Source organism: Bubalus bubalis, chromosome X (assembly GCF_019923935.1).
Source record: "Bubalus bubalis isolate 160015118507 breed Murrah chromosome X, NDDB_SH_1, whole genome shotgun sequence".
Lineage (NCBI taxonomy): Eukaryota > Metazoa > Chordata > Mammalia > Artiodactyla > Bovidae > Bubalus > Bubalus bubalis.
This window is the reverse complement of record NC_059181.1, coordinates 106,855,400-106,874,505: the sequence shown is the minus strand read 5'-3', so window position 1 is coordinate 106,874,505 and position 19,106 is coordinate 106,855,400. Positions and strand designations below refer to the sequence as shown.

General features: G+C 42.1%; 1 long non-coding RNA gene across 1 annotated transcript; it reads right to left on the bottom strand.

The window, feature by feature from the left end:
- Positions 1–17,551: 17,551 nt before the first annotated feature.
- On the bottom strand, positions 17,552–18,697 carry LOC123331868. The gene is made up of 2 exons (XR_006548674.2): positions 17,864–18,697; positions 17,552–17,682 (listed from the first exon to the last, which is right to left on the bottom strand). It is a non-coding gene; the product is annotated as an uncharacterized LOC123331868 (long non-coding RNA).
- Between the last annotated feature and the right edge of the window lie 409 nt (positions 18,698–19,106).

Here is a 19,106-nt window from a genome sequence, read left to right as displayed (position 1 = left end):
CTTAGGATAACAGTGGCCTAAATGATAATCAGTCTGATACCCCCAAACATTGTTTTCATCTTTGGCAGTGCTAATTGTGGGTTTTAGTTGTATCAGCATCATGTGCCTCCTGAGAACCTTTAGCTTACAGCGTAAGTGAATGATACAACAAAGCCCATTATGACGTAAGTGGACAGGAGGTGATTTCTGCCTGCCTCTCTCAGGGGAAGTATGACATTCAGCATCCACATGTGAAGCCCTTTTCCCATCTGGGTTCTTGCAATCTAGACCCTAATGTCACTTCACACCCCCAAAAATGGTAGGAACACCGCACCATTACTCCTTACCGCTGAGATCAATTGTTAAGCAGGGTTATTCACCTTCAGTGCAGACTCCTGACCCAGTCGAGACCTCTATTCTCTGGCTAACTGAGGAACTGAGGGTCTGTTCCCTGAGCTCTTGGGACCCCACATCTCTCCCCATTCAGGTGTCCATCCCTTTGCTTCCTTCCCTCCCTTCGCATCAGAAAATTCACACACAAACAAATATCATCTTTTCACCATTTGATGTGTACTTTAATCTCAGCCATCAGTTCCCTATGTTAGTGTGAGTGTCAGTCTTTTCCTGGTTGTCCATTTCTAAATAAGCAGACCTCTTGAGACACAATTCTAAACTGTCTGACCTTTTCTATTCAGTTCCTGGCTGCCCAGGTTGTACTTCTCCAGGGTCTCTCATTCTTGGGTGGCTGAGCTTACCTTCTCTTTTGATTCTGCCTCTTTCTTTGACTCTGCCTCATATTTTGGTACCCTTTTAGGCTTTGATTCAGTTTCTTACGTGCACAGGAACAGAAAAAAACAGGCTAATATCACTGATGAACATAGATGCAAAAATCCTTAACAAAATTCTAGCAAGCCAAATCCAACAAATATTAAAAAGATCATACATCATGACCATGTGGGCTTTATCCCAGGGATGCAAGGATTCTTCAGTATGCACAAATCAATCAAGGTAATACACCACATTAACTAATTGAAAAATAAAACCATAGGATTATCTCAATAGATGCAGAGAAAGCCTTTGACAAAATTCAACATCCATTTATGATAAAAAAAAAAAAACTCTCCAGAAAGCAGGAATAGAAAGAACATACCTCAGCATAATATAAGCTATATATGACAAACCCACAGCAAACATTATCCTCAATGGTGAAAAATTAAAGCATTTCCTCTAAAGTCAGGAACAAGACAAGGGTGCCCACTTTCACCATTACTATTCAACATATTCTTGGAAGTTTTGGCCACAGCAATCAGAGCAGAAAAAGAAATAAAAGGAATCCACATTGGAAAAGAAGAAGTAAAACTCTCACTATTTGCAGATGACATGATCCTCTACATAGAAAACCCTAAAGACTCCACCAGAAAATTACTAGAACTAATCAATGATTAGAGTAAAGTTGCAGGAGATAAAATCAACACACAGAAATTCCTTGAATCCCTATACACTAATAATGAGAAAACAGAAAAATAAATTAAGGAATCAATTCCATTCACCATTGCAACGGAAAGAATAAAACACTTAGGAATATATCCACCTAAAGAAACTAAAGACCTATATATAGAAAAGTATAAAACACTGCTGAAAGAAATCAAAGAGGACACTAATAGATGGAGAAATATACCATGTTCATGGAATGGAAGAATCAATATAGTGAATATGAGTATACTACCCAAAGCAATTTATAGATTCAATGCAATCCCCATCAAGCTACCAACAGTATTCTTCACAGAGCTAGAACAAATAATTTCACAATTTGTATGGAAATACGAAAAACCTCGATTAGCCAAAGCTATCTTGAGAAAGAAGAAGGGAATTGGAGGAATCAACCAACATGACTGCAGGCTCTATTACAAAGCCACATTTATCAAGACAGTATGGTACTGGCACAAAGACAGAAATATTGATCAATGGAACAAAATAGAAAGCCCAGAGATAAATCCACGCACATAGGGACACCTTATCTTTGACAAAGGATGCAAAAATATACAATGGATTTAGGACAATCTCTTTAACAAGTGGTGCTGGGAAAACTGGTCAACCACTTGTAAAAGAATGAAACTAGAACACTTTCTAACACCATACACAAAAATAAACTCAAAATGGATTAAAGGTCTGAACGTAAGTCCAGAAACTATAAAACTCCTAGAGGAGAACATAAGCAAATCACACTCCAACATACATCACACCAGGATCCTCTATGACCCACCTCCCAGAACATTGGAAATAAAAGCAAAAATAAACAAATGGGACCTAATTAAACTTAAAAGCTTCTGCACAACAAAGGAAACTATTAGCAAGGTGAAAAGGCAGCCTTCAGAATGGGAGAAAATAATAGGAAATGAAGCAACTGACAAACAACTAATCTCAAAAATATACAAGCAACCCCTACAGCTCAACTCCAGAAAAATAAATGACCCAATTAAAAAATGGGCCAAAGAACTAAATAGACATTTCTCCAAAGAAGACATACAGATGACTAACAAACACATGAAAAGATGCACAACATCACTCATTATCAGAGAAATGCAAAACAAAGCCACTATGATGTACCGTTCAGAATTGTCAGTCAGAATGGCTACGATCCAAAAGTCTACAAGCAATAAATGCTGGAGAGGGTGTGGAGAAAAGGGAACCCTCTTACACTGTTAGTGGGAATGCAAACTAGTACAGCCACTATGGAGAACAGTGTGGAGATTCCTTAAAAAAATTGAAATAGGACGGACTTATGATCCAGCAATCCCACTGCTGGGCATACACACTGAGGACACCAGAAGGGAAAGAGAGACGTGTACCCCAATATTCATCACAGCACTGTTTATAACAGCCAGGACATGGAAGCAACCTAGATGTCCATCAACAGATGAATGGATAAGAAAGCTGTGGTACATATATGCAATGAAGTATTACTCAGCCATTAAAAAGAATACATTTGAATCAGTTCTAATGAGGTGGATGAAACTGGAGCCTATTATACACAGTGAAGTAAGCCAGAAAGAAACACAACAGTATAGTATACTAACGCATATAAATGGAATTTAGAATGATGGTAACAATAAACCTGTGTATGAGATAGCAAAAGAGACACTGATGTATAGATCAGTCTAATGGACTCTGTGGGAGAGGAAGAGGGTGGGGAGATTTGGGAGAATGGCATTGAAATATGCATAATATCATGTATGAAACGAGTCGCCAGTCCAGGTTCGATACACAATACTGGATGCTTGGTGCTGGTGCAGTGGGACGACTCAGAGGGAGGGAATGGGGAGGGAGGAGGGAGGAGGCTTCAGGATGGGGAGCACAGGTATACATGTGGCGGATTCATTTTGATGTTTGGCAAAACTAATACAATATTGTAAAGTTTAAAAATAAAATAAAATAAAATAAAGTTTAAACCACACTAGACCCAACATATCCTTATGGAACAGAGCAGCATGAGCACAGCCATTAGCAGGTAGCCATTGCTTTGCCATATTACTCCACATCCTGTTACTAAGCAACAGGTCTTGCCCAGCAATTGGACAGTGCATCGCTCGGTCCTGCCAATAAGCAACCAACTATCAGTGAGATACCTACTGGTACTTCTCCTGCTCAGCTATTGGTCAGCTCCACATTGGTCCCTACCTGATGATAACTGTCAATGAGTTATCTTCAGGTAGGGCCACTGGGGAAGTGATCCAGTTAAGAGACAATGGTGCATTGGTCATCTGACTTTTGTCTTTGGGCATCTTACTTTTTTTATTTTATTTCTTTTTAATCGGGAATGTATTTCTGATAGATGGAGCAAGTTAAGTTTCCCTACTCAATATGAGAGTTGAAGTGTCCCCAACAATATTAGTGGAGGAGACATTTATGACTTTCTTGGCTCTGATGTGTAGTTTTATGGAGACTGTGTATAGACCTTGGGGCAACAGACTGAGGATTCACCAAGTCTTGGGGTCTCTAAAGCTCATTGGAGTAGCAAAAACATCCAACCTGTTTTTAATTACCTTTTTCCATGTTAAGTGCTTGTTCTTAAGTTCCTTAAGACCCTCAAGAACTCCCACTAGGAAGAGGGTGGTTGAAAGACGAAATGACTAGACGACTCTGAGGAACAGATATGGAGGGAAAAGTGTTTGATAGAGGTTCATACAGGGATGGAGGAGGCAGAAGTGTTGAAGGGGGACATATAATTAAAGAATAAAGGGCACTGAAGGAAAGTCTGAGGGTCATGAGAAGAAACACCATGCCCCTAAATCATCACTCCCCAGAGTCAGACACACAGAGGTGTCAGGGGTGAGAAAGTTGTATCATGACCTTCCTCAGCACCCACTAACCCATGTTGATGGGCAGAGTGGTACATTGTGATGTCTAAGACCCCAAAGCCACCATTGGCTGGGGGAGTTCCTAGCTGACCAATCAGATTGAAGGGTGTGTCTCCTCATTGTTCTGAGAAGGTATATATAGGGAGGTCAGAGGCAGAGATTCTGGATTATGCCATGTCATGCTATCATCATAAGGTAACCAGGAAGCCACAGCAGCCAAGAAGAGTTCCAATGCGGTATCCTATAAGGGTGAAAGGACGAAAGAAGACCCTTTGTCCACAGAGATACAGAGGCAGTGTGAACTTAAGATGATTCCCTCTATGCTCCCAACTTTCTCCATTGACTTTGCTGCCCAGGACTTCTACACTGCCCTTGCCTGCCACAAAAGCCCTCATCAGCCCCCATCCCTTTTCATGAAATCTCCCTTTAAACTCAGATGTTATACCTTTTCATCAAATCTAATACCCTTCTCTTGTCTTTCAAGGCATGCAATATGACCATGAGGGTCAGATGACCTCTAAAAGGAAACTTGAAAAAGAAAATCCGATCATATGCCACTCAGTCGAAGAAGGTGAAGAAAACAAGAAAACCAAACTGTTTTTTCTGTTCCTCTGCACGTAAGAAACTGAATCAAAGCCGAAAAGGGTGCCAAAATATGAGGCAGAATCAAAGTAGGAGGCAGAATCAAAAGAGAAGGTAAGCTCAGCCACCACAGAATAAGAGACCCTGGAGAAGTACAAGCTGGGCAGCCAGTAACTGAATAGAAGGTCAGACATTTAGAATTGTGTCTCCAGACGTCTGCTTTCTTATAAATGGCCAACCAGGAAAAGACTGACTCTCACACTAACATAGGAAACTGATGGCTGCGATTAAAATACACATCAAATGGTAAAAAGATGATATTTGTGTGTGTGTGTGAATTTTCTAATGGGAAGAGAGGGAAGGAAGATAAGAGGTGGGCACCTGATTGGGGAGGGATATGAGGTCCCAAGAGCTGAGGGAACAGACCCTCAGGTCCCCAGGTAGCCAGAGATTACAGGTCTCGACTGGGTCAGGAATCTGCACTGAAGGTGAATAACCCTGCTTAACAATCGATCTCAGCGTCTAGGAGTAGTGGTGCGGTGTTCCTGCCATTCTTTGGGGTGTGGAGTGACATTAGAGTCTAGATTGCCAGAACCCAGATGGGAAGAGTGCTTAACATGGGGATTGTGAATGTCATAGTTACCCTGAGTAAGGCAGGTAGAAATCACGTCCTGGCCACTTGTGTCATAACGGGCTCTGTTGCATCATTCACCTATGCTATAAGCTAAAGGTGCTCAGGAGGCACAAAATGCTGATAAAACTAACCCTCAATTAGCACTCCCAAAGGTTAAAATAATGTTTGGAGGGATCAGACCAAATATCAATTAGGCCACTGTTGTCCTAAGAAATTTCTGGAAGCAGTGTGTTCCCAATGGCAGGGCAGTGGACGTAGCCTAATCCTGGTGCAGATGACTAACGGGATCACGACACACAGATGTTTTTGAGTGACGGGCACCATGAAGTTTGTGGGATCTTAGTTTCCTGACCAGGGATTGAACCGGTCCTGCTTCTAGTGAAAGCATGGAGTCATAACCACTGGACAGCCAGAGAAGTCAGGACAGAGACTTTTGATAAAAGCATTAATATAAAACTAGGTAAAAGCTGGTCTTATACCTATCACCATCCCTTAGTATTTCTAAATAACTAACGTCGTAAAATATTCTTCCCCTATATACTCTTTTGTTATTCCACATTCTACAAGTTTTCATGGTTTAAAAAGAAGAGTATTGAATATTTAATTTGGTGTAACTTTAATTATGAAGTGTTTGAAGAGTTTCAAGGAGTAGTCAATCAAATATGGAGATATATAACGCAGAGTCTCTATTAAAGGAATCCCATGTGTTTTCAGAGAACATTTTAGAAACAATTAAAACAGAGTTTCACCATCAGCTTCAAAAGAGTTGAGTTCAGATTTTAAGTCAATGCTATGTTATCTTTTATCTGGACTGCAGCTCCCTAGTTAAATCCTTCTGGCACTTTAACTCCTGAGAGACACAGTGGATGATTCAAAGTCAGTCACTGAATGTGATGTAAAATCATTAAGAGTGAAGGAGACCCAGGGATTGTTGTCCTTTCAAAGGAAGTGGGAGAACTATCAACTCTGCCTGTGAAAATTAGTCAGGTAAGCAGCTACCAGGATGATATGGACAGAGAGCCCTGATAGGTGGGTGCTGTGATTCCAGATCCGTATATATTATCACCATTTAACACTATCACACTTTAAAGCCCTGCTGTACGACTGACTGAAATACTTGCTATTAGGGAAAGGTAACAGATTACAAGTCCTGAAGAGCTGAAATGAAAGTTGCTCAGTCATGTCCGACTGTTTGTGACCCCATGGACTATACAGTCCATGGAATTCTCCAGGCCAGAATACTGGAGTGAGTAACCTTTCCTTAATCCATGGGATCTTCCCAACCCAGGGATCAAGCCCAGGCATCCCACATGAAGGCGAATTCTTCACCAACTTTGCCACAAGGGAAGCCAAAGAATGCTAGGGTGGGTAGCTTATCCCTTCTCCAGCAGAGCTTCCCTACGCAGGAATTGAACTGATGTCTACAGCTTTGCAGGCAGAATATTTCCCAACTGAGCTATAAGGAAAGTCCTGAGGTGGACCAAAAGTGGAGGTTAGAGGGCCTTGTTTCCGTAAAGTAGCACTGGTATATATTTTAATATCCGTGGATATACTGCCACCTTCCAGAAAGAATTGAGGATGCATAGAGTTTAAAAAGGATTCAAAGTCTCTTAGGGTTAAAAGAGAAAAACGTAAACACTAAGTCATGGGTTGAGAAAGGGTACATCCATTTAGATCAACAAGAATTAAACAATATCAGATGTCTGTAGCTCTCCTGGAAAAGAACAGTATATTGTGATTCAAACATGAAAAGTCCTATTGCAAACGCTGTGTTGTATATGGGGGTGGGGGGTTTGCTCATTAGCACTCACAAAGAGTAGTAGAAACTCTTTATACTTCCACTTATACAGGTTCGCTATGAATAAATTCCAACTCACCGGTCTAGCTGTGTCCATAACAACCTCTATTGCCTGATACAATGATTTCCCTAAGACCTCCTTTCCTCTATGCCTGTGTCCATCCTACCATCTGTGACTCAGAAACTAGCAACCATCTGAGGCTAGCCGAATGGTCACCTCCCAAGGAAATATTCTTAATCATTCTCTTGTGTATTAATATTTTCACATTCTCTAATCACTTGCAGTTCATTACATGCAGTTTGTAGGATAGGTTTTGAAGTATGTATTTTATGAGAAATGCATGTCAGAGAGGTAAAGAGATTAGAAATCAACAGGGTGGTGATATAAAATATTATCAGAAGTTGGATTATCTAAGACTGTAAGGGAGAGAATCACTCTCTTCTGCCAAGTATGTCCAAGAATCTGCTTGAAAATATAGTAAAAACCATAAACTAGAAAGTGGATCAGAAGTCAACGGAACTTAAATGAGAAGCTTATTTTATCAGTAGTCAAGAGGAGCTCTATGTCTTTGTATTAAGAAAACCCATTTGCATGTCACCAAATGCAAAAGCCAAAGCAGTGCCCATGGACTCATGATGAGTGCACAATACTGCTGGCCCAGAGGCTTCTCTTGATTGACAGAGATCGAGAGCAAGTCTATGTGCCTAGGGTCAGAACGCATCTGCCCAGGATCACATCCACGGATCAGCGGGAATCAAGTGGGAGTCCCCAAACTTTACATGCTCCTGGCCAAGTCCCTCACTCCAGTGTCTTTCCTACAGGTTTGTCACTCATTACTGCCTTGAGATGATCATGATTAAGTTTCACCCCACCATCTCTTCAATTAACTGCCATGGGCAACTAGAAATCAGAATGCTAAAGATTGAAATAGGACCCTTACCTTAAATCACATAAAAAACTAAACTCAGAGTTGATTAAAGATTTAAATGCAAGATCTGAAACTATAAATGAAATAGAAGAAAACATCCTGGAGAAGCTGTAAACATTCGTCTTAGAAGTGATTTTAGGTATGTGAAACCGAAAGCTTAGGCAACAAAAGCAGAAATAGAAAAGTAGGACGACTTCAAAGGACTAAACTGCCTCCCCCAAAAAACATTAAAAACACATCTACATAGAAGCAAAGCTAATGGTTACCAAATTCCAAGTTGGGGCGGGGGAAGGAATTGGGAGTTGGGGATTAACATATATATAGACACCACTATATATAACATAGATAACCAACAAAGGCCTACTACAAAACCACAGGCAAGTCTGCTAGAAATTCTGTAACAACATAAATGAAGAAAGGATTTGTAAAGGAATAGATATATGGATGTGTGCCTGTGCAAGCTCAGGTGATTCTTATGTGCCCTACTCTTTGTGAACCTATGGATTGTAGCCTTCTAGGCTCCTCTGTCCATGAAATTCTCCAGGCAAGAATCCTGGAGAGGCTCGTCATGTCCCTCTGAGCATATCTTCCCAACCCAGGGATTGAACCCAAATCTCATTCATTGTAAGGTGATTCTTTAACAAGTGAGCCAAATGCAAAGCCCAAATACATGTATATGTAAAGCTGAATCATTTTGCTGTACACCTGAAACACAACATGGTAAATCAAATATACTCAAATGAAAAATAAATAAATAAAAAAAAATCCATCAACATGTAGAACAATTAGCTCAAAAAACTAGTTGGAAAATGCACAAACATTCCCAAACGTACTCTCAAAGAAAGATGCACATGGAACAGGGTATGAAGGGAAAAGGATGACCCAAGTTCTGATGTGTGCCCATGGGAGAGGACTCAGAATATAAGGGAGATTACATGGTTATAGATATGCCCTGGGTGTGAGTGGTTTGAGCCATATATTGGACACACAAGTCCTGGGTCTGACACAGGGAAGAGAAACACCCTTAGATGGTTGCAGGGCTATGTGGACTAACAGGATGTCTGTGGGAACCCGGACTCCCCCCTCCAGGAGCATGTGCTCAGGGGCTTGCTCCCAAGCCACATTGAAGAGGACAGATTGAGAACACATTTGTGGATGCCAGTTTTCCCATCAACTGTCCACCCTTACTCATGCCCTGCTTAGTCCGCGAGGATGATCTGCACTGGAGCAGGGGCTGCCATGACCAGGCAGACAGCTGGAATGTGGGAAACAGAGGTGCATCTGGCCCAGGGCAGCATGTGGGTCGAAGAGCCGGGTCATGCTCACGGAGGGCACTTACATAGGCAGAGTATCAGGAGAAATCCTGGTCTCGGATGGAGGCCAGACTGCCACAGCAGATGACCCAGTATGTGTCCAGAGCACATGAGGGCCTCACCTGCCCAATAGCACCCCTCTGCAACAGGACAGGTAGAGCAGAAGCTGGTGGAAGTGATCAGCCTTAAGGAACCAAGAGGTCTCAGACCAGAAGGTATGCTTAAGCAGGGCAGGAGACGCTACTGATGGTGATGGCACAGATGACACGTTGGAGGTAGCCTGGATCTCTGTAAGTAGCCAGCTTGGAGATTTGGTCCTTTTGTTATTTTTCTAACCAGAACACGCTCCTCTTGGTCCTCTGTGGCAAGGGTTGCAGTGATGGGAGAGTGGAGCGTACGTACTTGAGGGAACACATCCATATCTGGCCTGACATTCAGGGCTTCTGCTCCATAAACTTGGGATCCCACCCTGCCCCCAATAGGACAGTGAAAGACACTGAGGAAAAGGAAGTCTCTGCCTCACATCTGGCTTCAGACGTGGTACCACTGAACTTCCCATCAATAGGTGCTGGCACACCCTAAGGAAACATGTGACATGTGGCCATCAAATCCAGCCCCACCACCCCCACCCCCTGCTGACTATGGTACAGACTGTACAGTGATGGTCCCCCACAAGATGACCCCTTCAAGACCATAATAGATAATTGATGCACTTAAATTAAGAGAGGCAGAGACTATGGGAAGACAGAAGGACTGGTCTCCACTGAAAGACTGAGAGGAAGTCAGTTCAGTTTGTCAGTCGTGTCTGATTCTTTGCAACACCATGAACCACAGCACACCAGGCCTCCCTGTCCATCACCAACTTGCGGAGTCCACCCAAACCTATGTCCACTGAGTTGGTGATGCCATCTAACCATCTCTTCCTCTGTTGTCCCCTTCTCCTCCTGCCGTCAATATTTCCCAGCATCAGGGTCTTTACCAATGAGTCAGCTCTTTGCATCAGGTGGCCAAAATATTGGAGTTTCAGTTTCAACATCACTCTTTCCAATGAACATTCAGGACTGATATCCTTTAGGACAGACTGGTTGGATCTCCTTGCAGTCCAAGGAATTCTCAAGAGTCTTCTCCAACACCACAGTTTAAAAGGATCAATTCTTTGGCGCTCAGCTTTTTTATAATTCAACTCTCAATCCATACCTGACCACTGGAAATACCAGGGCCTTGATTAGACATACCTTTATTGCCAAAGTCATGTCTCTATTTTTTATTTTTAATATAAATTTATTTAATTTAATGGGAGGTTAATTACTTTACATACAGTATTAGTTTTGCCATACTTCAACATGAACATGCCACAGTTGTACATGTGTTCTCCATTCTGTACCCCCCTCCCACCACCCTCCCCGTACCATCCCTCTGGGTCATCCCAGTGCACCAGCCCCAAGCGTCCTGTATCATGCATCGAAACTGGACTTGTGATTCTTTTCTTATATGATATTGTACATGTTTCAATGCCATTCTCCCTAATCACCCCACCCTCTCCCACAGAGTCTCTGCTTTTTAATATGCTGTCTAGGCTAGTCATAACAATACTTCCATGGATGAAGCTTCCTTTAATTTCATGGCTGCAGTCACCATCTGCAGAGGTTTTGGAGCCCAGAAAAATAAACTCAGCCACTGTTTCCACTGTTGCCACATCTACTTCCCATGAAGTGATGGGACCAGAGTGCATGATCTTTGCTTTCTGAATGTTGAGCTTTAAGCCAACTTTTTCACTCTCTTCTTTCACTTTCATCAAGAGGCTCTTTAGTTCTTCTTCACTTTCTGCCATAGCGGTGGTGTCATCTGCATATCTGAGCTTACTGATACTTCTCCCGGCAATTTTGATGCCAGCTTGTGCTTCCTCCAGCCCAGCGTTTCTCATGATGCACTCTGCATATAAATTAAATAAGCAAAGTGACAATATACACCCTTGATGTACTCTTTTTCTTTCTTGGAACCAGTGTGTTGTTCCTTGTCCATTTCTAGCTGTTGCTTCCTGACCTGCATAGAGGTTTCTAAAGAGGCAAGACAGATGGTCTGGTATTCCCATCTCTTTCAGAATTTTCCACCGTTTACTGTCATCCACACAGTCAAAGGCTTTGGCATAGTCAATAAAGCATAAATAGACATTTTTATGGAACTCTCTTGCTTTTTCCATGATCCAGCGGATTTTGGCAATTTGATCTCTGATTCCTCTGCCTTTTTTTTTTTAATTTATTTTATTTTTAAACTTTACATAATTGTATTAGTTTTGCCAAATATCAAAATGAATCTGCCACAGGTATACATGTGTTCCCCATCCTGAACCCTCCTCCCTCCTCCCTCCCCATTCCATCCCTCTGGGTCGTCCCTGTGCACCAGCCCCAAGCATCCAGTATCGTGCATTGAACCTGGACTGGCAAGTCGTTTCATACATGATATTTTACCTGTTTCAATGCCATTCTCCCAAATCTTCCCACCCTCTCCCTCTCTCACAGAGTCCATAAGACTGTTCTATACATCAGTGTCTCTTTTGCTGTCTCGTACACCGGGTTATTGTTACCATCTTTCTAAATTCCATATAGATGCGTTAGTATACTGTATTGGTGTTTTTCTTTCTGGCTTACTTCACTCTGTATAATAGGCTCCAGTTTCATCCACCTCATTAGAACTGATTCAAATGTATTCTTTTTAATGGCTGAGTAATACTCCATTGTGTATATGTACCTCTGCCTTTTCTATAACCAGCTTGAACCTCTGGAATTTCATGATTCACATATTGCTGAAGCCTGCTTTGGAGAATTTTAAGAATTACTCTACTGGCATGTGAGATGAGTGCAATTGTGCGGTAGTTTGAGCATTTTTTGGCTTTGCCTTTCTTGGGGATTGGAGTGAAAACTGACTTTTTCCAGTCCCATGGCCACTGTTGAGTTTTCCAAATTAGCTTGCATATTGAGTTCAGCACTTTCACTGCATCATCTTTCAGGATTTGAAATAGCTCAATTGGAATTTCATCACCTCCACTAGCTTTGTTCCTAGTGATGCTTCTAAGGCCCACTTGACTTCACATTCCAAGATGTCTGGCCCTAGGTGTGCGATCACAAAATCATGATTATCTGGGTCATGAAGATTTTTTTTTTTTTTTGTAGAATTCTTCTGGGTACTCTTAGCCCCTCTTCTTAATATCTTCTGCTTCTATTAGGTCCATACCATTTCTGTCCTTTATCAAGCCCATCTTTGCATGAAATGCTCCCTTGCTATCTCGAATTTTCCTGAAGAGATTCCACAAGCCACCCTGGGCCAGATGCACCTCCGTTTCCCACATCCCAGCTGTCTGCCTGGCCATGGCAGCCCCTGCTCCAGTGCAGATCGGCCACACAGTAAGCAGGACGAGTGCAAGGGAGGGCAGTTTTTGTGAAAACTGGCATCCACAAATGCAGTCTCAATCTGTCATCTTCATTGTGGCTTGGGTGCAAGCCCCTGATCACATTCTCCTGGAGGGCGGAGTCCAGGCTTCCCAAAGACCTCCTGTTAGTCCACATAGCCCTGCAACCATCTAAGGGTGTTTCTGTTCCCTGTGTCAGACCCCAGGACTTGTGTGTCCAATATATGGCTTGAACCAATCACACCCATGGCATATCTCCAACCGTGTAAACTCCCTTATATTCGGAGCCCTCTCCCATGGGCACACATAAGGACTTGAATCATCCTTTTCCCTTCATACCCTGTTCCCTGTGGATCTCTCTTTGAGAGTAAGTTTGGGAATCTTTCTGCATTTTCCAATTAGTTTTTTGAGATAATTGTTCTATATGATGATGGATTCTTTTTTTTTTTTTTTTCCATTCGAGTATATTTGATTTATCATGTTGTGTTTCAGGTGTCCAGCAAAGGGATTCAGCTTTACATATACATGTATTTTGGCTTCCCACTTGGCTTAGTTGTTAAACAATCACTCTGCATTGGAGGAGATTTGGGTTCAATTCCTGGGATGGGAAGATATGCTCAGAGGGACATGACGAGCCTCTCCAGTGTTCTTGCCTGGAGAATCTCATGGACAGAGGAGCCTAGCAGGCTACAGTCCATAGGGCCACAAAGAGTAAGGCACATATGAATCCACTGAGCTTGCACAGGCACACATACATATATCTATTGCTTTACAAATTCTTTTTCCACTTATGTTGTTACAGAATTTCTAGCAGAGTTGCCTGTGGTTTTGTAGTAGGTCCTTGTTGGTTATCTATTTTATATATAGTGGTGTCTATATATATGTTAATCCCCAACTCCCAATTCATCCCCCCGCCCAACTTTCCATTTGGTAACCATCAGCTTGGCTTCTATGTAAATGGGTTTTTGATGTTCTTTAGGGGAGGCAGTTTAATCGTTTTAAGTCGTCCTACTTTTCTATTGTTGCTTTTGTTGCCTATGCTTTAGGTTTCACATACATAAAATCACTTCTAAGACCAATGTTTACAACTTCGCCAGGATGTTTTCTTCTGGTTGATTTCTAGTTTCAGATCTTCCATTTAAATTTTTAATCAACTCTCAGTTTAGATTTTTATGTGGTATAAGGTAAGGGTACTCTTTCACTCTTTTGCATTCAGATTTATAGTTGCCCATGGCAGTTAATTGAAGAGATGGTGAGGTGAAACTTAATCATGATCATCTCAAGGCAGTAATGACTGACAAGCCTGTAGCAAAGGCACTTGAATGAGGGACTTGGCCAGGAGCATGTAAAGTTTGGGGATTCCCACTTGATTCCCACTGATACTTGGATGTGATCCTGGGCAGATGCGTTCTGACTCTAGGCACATAGACTTACTCTTGACCTCTGCCAATCAAGAGAAGCCTCTGGGCCAGCAGGATTGTGCACTCATCATGAGTCCATGGGCACTGTTTTGGCTTTTGCAATTGTTGTCCTGCAAATAGGTGGTCTTAATACAAAGACATAGAGCTCCTCTTGACTACTGATAAAATAAGCTGTTCATGTAAGTTCCTTTGACTTCTAAAATACTCTCTAGTTTATCGTTTTTACTATATTTTCAAACAGATTCTTGGACATACATCGCAGAAGAGAGTGATTCTCTTCCTTACAGTCTTAGACAGTCCAACATTTGATAGTATTTTATATCACCACACTGTTGATTTCTAATCCGTTTACCTCTCTAGCATGCATTTCTGATGAGATACATACTCAAAAATCTATCCTACAAACTGCATGTAATGAACTGCAAGTGAATAGAAAACGTGAAAATACTAATACACAAGACAATGATTAAGAACATTTCCTTGCAAAGTGACCGTTAGGCTGGGCTCAGATGGTTGCTAGTTTCGGAGTCACAGAAGATAGGATGGACACAGGCATAGAGGAAAGGAGAAGGTCTTAGGGAAGTCATTGTATCAGTCAATAGAGGTTGTTATGTCCACAGCTAGAGGGGTCAGTTGGAATCTATTCATAGTGAACCTATATAAGTGGACGTATAAAGAGTTTCTACTATTCTTTGTGAGTGCTAATGAGCAAACCCCCCACCCCCATACAACACAGCGTTTGCAATAGGACTTGTCATGTTTGAGTCACAATATACTGTCCTTTCCAGGAGAGAACAGGCATCTCATATTGATTTATTGTTGTTGATCTAAATGGGTATGCCCTTTCTCAACTCATGACTTAATGTTTATATTTTTCTCTTTTAACCCTAAGAGTCTTTGGATCCTTTTTAAACTCTATGCATCCTCAATTCTTTCTGCAAGGTGGCAGTATATCCATGGATATTAAAATATATACCAGCACAACTTTAGGGAAACAAGGCCCTTTAACCTCCACTTTAGGTCCACCTCAGGACATTCCTGATAACTCAGTTGTGAAAGATTCTGCCTGCAAATCTGTAGACATCAGTTCAATTCCTGGATAGGGGAGCTCTGCTGGAGAAGGGATAAGCTACCCACTACAGCATTCTTTGGCTTCCGTTGTGGCTCAGCTGGTGAAGAATCCACCTTCAATATGAGATGCCTGGGCTTGATCCCTGGGTTGGGAATATCCCCTGGAGTAAGGAAAGGCTACACTCTCCAGTATTCTGACCTGTAGAATTCCATGGACTGTATACTCCATGGGGTCACCAACCATCAGACATGACTGAGCAACTTTCACTTTCAGCTCTTCAGGCCTAGTAATCTGTTTCCTTCCCCTAATAGCAAGTATTTCAGTCAGTCCTACAAAAGGGCTTTAGGTGTGATAATGCTAAATGGTGATAATATATAAAATCAGGAATCACAGACCCACGTATCAGGGCTCTCTGTCCATATCTTCCTGGTAGCTGCTTATGTGACTAATTTTCACAGGCAGCGTTGATAGTTCTCCCACTTCCTTTGAAAGGACAACAAACCCAGGGTCTCCTTCCCTCGTAATGATTTTAAATCACATTCAGTGACTGACTTTGAATCATCCACTGTGTCTCTCAGGAGTTAAAGTGCCAGAAAGATTTAACTAGGGAGCTGCAGTCCAGATAAAAGATACCATAGCATTGACTTAAAATCTGAACTCAACTCTTGATGCAGATGGTGAAACTCTGTTTTAATTGTTTCTAAAATGTTTTCTGAAAACAAAAGGGATTCCTCTAGTAGAGATTCTGCCTTATATATCTCCATGTTTGATTGACTACTCCTTTAGACTATTCAAACACTTAAAAACTACAGTTAACACCAAATTAAATATTCGATACTCTTCTTTTTAAACCACAAAAACTTACAGTACTCTGACTAACAAAAGAGTTTATTGGAGAACAATGTTTTACGACTGTAGTTATTTAGAAATACTAGATGATGGTGATAAATATAAGACCAGCTTTTACACAGTCTTATATTAATAGTTTTATCAAACGTCTCTGTCCTGACTGCTCTGGCTGTCCAGTGGTTAGGACTTCATGCTTTCATTAGAAGGGGACCGGTTCAATCCCCGGCCAGGGAACTAAGATCCCACAAACTGCATGGTGCCCCCCACCCAAAAACATTATCTGTGTACCGTGATCCTGTTAGTCATCTGCACCAGGATTGGGCCACCTCCACTGCCCTGCCCTTGCGAACACACTGTGCCCACAAATTTCTTAGGATAACAGTGGCCTAATTGATATTTGGTCTGATCACTCCAAATATTATTTTAATCTTTGGGATTGCTCATTGTGGGTTTTAGTTGTATCAGCATTATGTGCCTCCTGAGCACCTTTAGCTGACAGCATAAGTGAGTGATGCCACAAAGCCCATTATGACATAAGGGGCCAGGAGGTGATTTCTGCCTGCCTCTCTCAGGGGAAGTATGACATTCACCATCCTCAAGTGAAGCCCTCTTCCCATCTGGGTTCTTGCAATCTAGACCCTAATGTGACTTCACACCCCACACAATGGCAGTAACACCGCATCACTACTCCTTGCCGCTGAGATCCATTTTTAAGCAGGGTTATTCACCTTCAGTGCAGACTCCTGACCCAGTCGAGACCTCTATTCTCTGGCTAATTGAGGACCTGTGGTTCTGTTCCCTCAGCTCTTGGGACCCCACATCTCTCCCCACTCAGGTGCCCATCACTTTGCTTCCTTCCCTCCCTTCCCATCAAAAAATTCACACACACACAAATATCATCTTTCCACCATTTGATGTGTACTTTAATTGCAGCCATCAGTTTACTATGTTAGTGTGAGTGTCAGTCTTTTCCTGGTTGACCATTTCTAAGAAAGCAGACCTCTGGAGACATAATTCTAAACTGTCTGACCGTTTCTATTCAGTTCCTGGCTGCCCAGGTTGTACTTCTCCAGGGTCTCTCATTCTGGGGTGGCTGAGCTTACTTTCTCTTTTGATTCTGCCTCTTTCTTTGACTCTGCCTCATGTTTTGGCACCCTTTTAGGCTTTGATTCAATTTCTTACGTGCACAGGAACAGAAAAAATAGGTTGGTTTTTCTGTTTTTTTTTTTTTTTTTTTTTTTTTTTTTTTTTCACCTTCTTCGACTGAGTGCCATATAATCGGATTATCTTTCTCAAGGTTCCTTTTATACGTCCTCTGACCCTCATGGTCATATTCCGTGCCTTGAAAGACAAGAGAAGGATATTAGTTTTGGGGAAAGGTTATCACATCTGAGTTGGAAGGGATATATCATGAAAAGGGATTGGGGCTGATGAGGGCTTTTGTGGCAGGAAAGGGCAGTGTAGAGGTCTTGGGCGGCAAAGTCAAAGGAGAACGCGGGTAGCACAGATGGAATCATCTTACCTTCACACTGCCCCTGTATCTCTGTGTACAAAGACTCTTCTTTAGTCCTTTCACCCTTGAAGCACACCGCATTGGAACTCTTCTTGGCTGCCGTGGCTTCCTGGTTACCTTATCATGATAGCAGGAAATGGCCTAACCCAGAATCTCTGCCTCTGACCTCCGTATATATACCTTCTGAGAACAATGAGGAGCCACACCCTTCAATCTGATTGGTCAGCTAGGCACTCCCCCAGCCAATGGTGGCTTTGTGGTCTTAGACATCACAATGTACCACTGTGCCCATCAACATGGGTTAATAGGTGATGAGGGAGGCCATGATACAACTTTCTCACCCCTGACACCTCTGTGTGTCTGATTCTGGCGAGTGGTGTTTCAGGGGCATGGTGTTTCTTCTCATGACCATCTGACTTTCTTTCAGTGCCCTTTATTGTTTGATTTATATGTCCCCCTTCAACACTCCTGCCCCCTCCATGAACCTCTACCAAACACTTTTCACTCCAAATCTGTTCCTCAGAGTAGTCTAGGCATTTCATCTTTCGACTACCCTTTTCTTACTGGGGGTTTTTGAGGGGCTTAAGGAACTTAAGAGCAAGCACTTAACATGGAAAAAGGTAATTAAGAACAGGTTGAATATTTTTGCTACTCCAATGACCTTTAAAGACCCCAAGCCTTGGTGAATCCTCTATCTGTTGCCCCAAGGTCTATACACATCTCCATATAATTACACATCAGAGCCAAGAAAGTCATAAATGTCTCGTCCACGAATATTTTTGGGGACACTTCAACTCTCATATTGAGTAGGGAAACTCAACTTGCCCCATCTACCAGAAATACACTTCCGATTAAAAAATAAATAAATAAATAAATAAGGTGCCCAAAGGCAAGAGTCAGATGACGAATGCACCACTATCTCTTGACTGAATCACTTTCCCAGTGGTCCCTCATTGACAGTTATCATCAGGTAGGGCCCAATGGGGAGCTGACGAATAGCTGAGAAGGAGAAGTACCAGTAGTTATCTCACTGATAGTTGGTTGCTTATTGGCAGGGCCGAATGATGCACGGTCCAATTGCTGAGCAAGACCTGTTCCATAGGAACAGGATGTGGAGTAATAAGGCAAAGCAATGGCTACCTGCTAATGGCTGTGCTCATGCTGCTCTATTCCATAAGGATATGTTGGGTCCAGTGTACTTTCATCTATTTGACTGACTCCTTTCCCACCGCAGATTTTGATTTCACATGAT